The following is a 4726-nucleotide window of genomic DNA, read 5'->3' as shown; positions in this document are numbered from 1 at the left end:
TGGTTCTCGGAATTACGGATCGTATCGCAAATGAAGTGCCAGTCTGGGGAACGGTTTGTTTGTTGAGTTGAGGACTTCTGCAAGAGAAGCATGATCCATGATTTATGTTTGGTCCTACGACGAGAACATCATTTAAACTACGTCAAATCTTGTTTCAAGTGAAGGGTTGATACTTATAAATGGCCACAACTAGGTCACCATGGTCCAGCTCACTTCAAATTGCTGAGGATACCTATATTAAACTCTTTAAAAGAGATTGTTGGCATAGACATAACTCTGGTGCTTCCAATTTGCTTCTTAAAACCCTTTCCTCCACTACATTTACATTCTCTCGATACAAAGCTCGCAAACTCGCTAATTGATTGCTCCTCGTAATCGTGATAATGAGTGTTTCTTAAAGTTCCACCCAAGGGTTCCACCGAAAGGAGCGGTTCCTCTTTAACAAAGCCCTTCCGTCGGCGAAAGTCAACGGCTACAAAGTCAATACTGAAGCGCTCCAGATTTCTGCCCCACAAAAGGCGAAGGTTCATTTTTCATCGCGTTTCGGGCTCTCGGGTTCGACGAAAACCTCTTCAATCCTTTCGCCGGTTTCGTCTCGAGAAGGGACATAGCGTTTCGCATAACTTTCCAGACTTCCCCGCTCCACCCGGTCTCGCCTTTTTTCGCGCTCTCGTCGCCCTGTGCGGGGTGTCTGATGGAGCGGCAATTACTATTCAAAGTTCCGCCTCATCACAGAACAACATTATGATTTGTAAATTTTCGCCCGCCAGACGCCGCCCTTCAAACTGAGGCTTTTTGGCCGTCGTTGACAGGGCCGGCGAGGCAAGAGGCTAAGGAGTTCTTTGGAAAGTATTTGTAGTACTGGAGCCAGGGTAAGTCCATCGCTGCGAGCTGTTTTTCGTCCCTAATGAACCAAACCCGTCTCGGAGTGGGGAGTTTTCGTGGAGCTCGTATCGGACTGGTGCGCCTTGAAGCTAGCTTTGGAAGCAGACGGCAGCGAAAGGGAAGCACAGAATACCGGAAGGATATGCCAAGTTAATTATCAGATGATAAATTAATGAAAATATACCAGCAATGGTTGGACGGTTTGGCGAATTCGGGGGGCAGTTGAAGTATGCTCTTTATGTAGATAGCATAGTTGTTTCTTCTCGCCTCGCTTCGGTGTGTTAATTATGCGTTGGAAGCGATGGACATGCTTTGATGGATGATGGAGTGCAAATAGCTTAGCAAATGACCCCGGACAGATGTTTATCAGCTGACGCAGTGGCGAGAGACAAAAACGAGAAGTAGTTTAAAGCTGGGAACGGTAAAGCTATCTCAAAGCAATCCTATGTTTACTCTGCATCGAATGGCTGTATCGGATTTTCAAAATTTCATTATGATTGTTATAATTTTGATACACAATTTAATTTTTTTTTAAAATAATGAAGCATGAAGCAGTTCTCATGTGAAACAGCAACAATTAGTCGCGTTGAAGCATCAAATTAAGTCACTTTGGTTAAGATTCCACGGCTAAATAATAAATTATGCCGCGTATCAAACACAACGCACATCCAAATGTGCGTCTTATCAACGAAAAGGTTATCACAGGTTCTTGCGAATCGTATGTGGCGTCTTCTGAATCCGTAATACTCCCGTCAGTCTCAGTTGACTTGAAAGCGCAATGGCGATAGGACGGTTCGTTCCGGTGGTTCCGTCGATAGGACTGTTCTCCTTTGTGATCGTAGTGTCAGTTTTTGGTGCTCAGTCGGAGGTAATACATTGTTAAGACAATTGCTGCAGTACTTGCAATGTTAATTCTTCTAATCGTTGCAGCCAAAGAACCCTGTGGAGGTACAAGCGTGTAGAGATGGCACTGGTACATGTGTGTCAGTGGATATGTGCAGTGTTCCCACTTTCCGGTTGCGTACAGACCGATGTCCACTGGATTTGGTGTGTTGCCCAATAGCAACAGTTAACATTCAAGATATTCAAATCGTGACTACAACGTGGAATTCCCGCACCACTACCGAGCGAACTGAGCATCCAGTAGAGGATATAGAAGATGTTACCTCGATGGCTAACATTGATGAGTTTATTAGTGCAAAAAGTAATCAACAGCAAACTACGACTGAAAATACGATTGCTATCTATCGTCCAGCAAGGTATAATCCTACAAATGATGATCACTTTAAGCCACAGAGCTCGAATAATCATAGCCCCACCGAAAATGTTCACGCCGCTGATAACACACCAACATGGTTAGCAACAATATTCCTGATCGATAGCCGTGGAAGCGATCAACACTGTTGCAATGGAGCTCTCATAAGTCGACGCGCCGTATTGACGGCAGCTAACTGTTGGGACAGATGTCAACACCTGGCTGGCCTTTGGAGAGTGAGAATAGGCGTCCTCTCTGTACAGCACGAAGAGTTTAATGTACGCAAGAATATTATGAGCATCACGAATAATGTTGCTATTCTGGAGCTGATGAGCAATAATGGTTCCACGATGCAACCAGTAGGCCTTCCAGAGCAGAATGATTCGTTCAACGATGGCGAGGTTCGTCTTCTACTCTTTCGCTGGGATCGCCATGGCAACCTTAAAACGACAGCATTAGAGAAAATCCAGCAAAGACCTTGTGAGCAGCAGATCCCGGATTTAAGAGGGAAAAATATGTATGAATGTTGGGTATATGATATAGCCAAGGACCATGACTCGTTGTGTATCTCTGGTAGCGCGGTTCTTGCAGAAGTGCATAATGAATTTAGAGAGTCTTATTACGTCCTGTATGGTTTGGTAACTCGTTGCTATAGTTACCAGCAGCCTTCTGATCCCCTGATCGTACTCACGAAGATGGCGTACTCTAGGGAATGGATTGATGAGAATGAAACAGCTTTACGAAGATACTTTAAGATGTTAAATTAAATTAATCTTACCATAAACTGTCTAAAAATTAAGTAAAAAGGATAATAATCGTTATAATCGTCTTTATAATCGTTATAATATTCTTTCTTCATCATTATAATCGTTATAATCTTGGCACATTTGTCGTTTGTTTTGTCGCAATCAAAGAACATCCTATGCAAACACCAGTTGCTGATTAGTGCGAACGCATATCATTATTGCACTGGTAATACTTGTAGGTATTAGATGCAACTGTAAACCGACCCACTGCTAACGACACTCTCTCTTAACACGTCAACCGGATTCAATGACAGACGCAATCACTAACAACACAACAGAAGTATTATTCCCCTTTTCTAACTCTAGAGCCAATAAACGTAAATCCAGCAAATTGGCAGGCTAAAAGCATACATTTCTAGCTTGATTGCGGGTTTAGATTTCTTGGAACGTTTGGACCAAAAGCCCTTCCCAAACACCTTTAACGTATCGAGCAACCTTCAGCTACGTCACCAGCAGAGAGTCCATCAGTTGATGGAAAGAGCGTAGCAGCGGCATTGTCACCCTTCTCCGAGCGCATCTCAGCATCTTGTATGTCGTCTGCAGACACCAATATGGCGTTCGCACCCCCTCGTATAAACGCATCAGCGTCTGGTGACGCACTAGGAATGTAAATCATCATCCATGTTTGAATCCGTGAGGATGTTCTACTCCTTCTTTAGCCTTCAATTGTCTGCCTAGAGAAATAGGAACTGGAGAGCATGTCGGTACTACCACCCCAGAGATGCAACCTTCTGGTACGTTACCCCTGTTTTGGTCAGGTTTTGGGTTTCGCTTTCGCCCATTCGGGACGTGCTCTGCAAAGCGTGCCCTCGACTCCATTTGGATGCTTATATGCAGCTGAATTGCGTACCAGCGAAGAGGTTGAACCCGGAACAGCCGATCTACTTGTAATACTTGCACACGAGAAACAAAAGTGCCACCGGCCGGAGTGGGGCTCCGGATTGGTGTTCCCCCTCACTGAGGGCTTCGTGTGCTTCGTTTTATATTCCCCATTCCTTTAAAGGTTTTAATGCTTCTCACCCTTGCATTCACCCCTCGGGGGGGTTTCGAGCCTGAAGTTGATTAAAGTATGCATCTTTGATGATATTTACCGAGGCTCTCTGGACGGGGACCACGGCGCAGGTATCGCGGCGCAACATCAGCCCTACCAGTAGGTAGGTTGTTGCAACAACTTCTCAGTGCTGCTTCCTTCCTTCCTTCCCGGTCTTTTTCATTATTTTCTTTCCATTACGGCCAAGGCCATCGAGCGATTTGTTTCGCCGAAACGTAAGGCTCCGCGTTACAAGGACGCGCGTTTCCTTTCGTACCTAATGGCCACTAGCAGTACCTTCGTCAGGTGACATTTTGATGATTATTTGCCAAACATTATGGACTATGGGGTATTCCCTGCAGCCGATGCTTCGACCGACTCCATGATGAACTCAACTCGCTCGCACCTCGTACGTGCCCTGCATGCTGAATACGCTCCTTAATCCCCTGGTTTTCGGCATCCGACCAGCCACACGTGCACGTGGCCTCCGACCGAAGGGTTGCAGCATGAAAAATGAAAATTGAAGTCTCACCGAACGGCGGGACACCGAAAAATGCTTCTCAATTCTATAGTACGGTGACAAACAATGTGTAGCCGCAACACCTGCACCCACTGTCGTTCCGGGGACAATCAGCTCGTCAAATATGCATCTCGGTAACCCCTTTCGCAGTTTCGCGGACGGATTCTTGTTTGCGCGAAGTGCTCTTGAAGGGCAACGAATCCGAGTGATGCACTCGACACCGAGGATCT

This window comes from Anopheles darlingi, chromosome 3 (assembly GCF_943734745.1).
Source record: "Anopheles darlingi chromosome 3, idAnoDarlMG_H_01, whole genome shotgun sequence".
Classification (NCBI taxonomy): domain Eukaryota; kingdom Metazoa; phylum Arthropoda; class Insecta; order Diptera; family Culicidae; genus Anopheles; species Anopheles darlingi.
Note: the sequence above shows the minus strand (reverse complement) of the source record.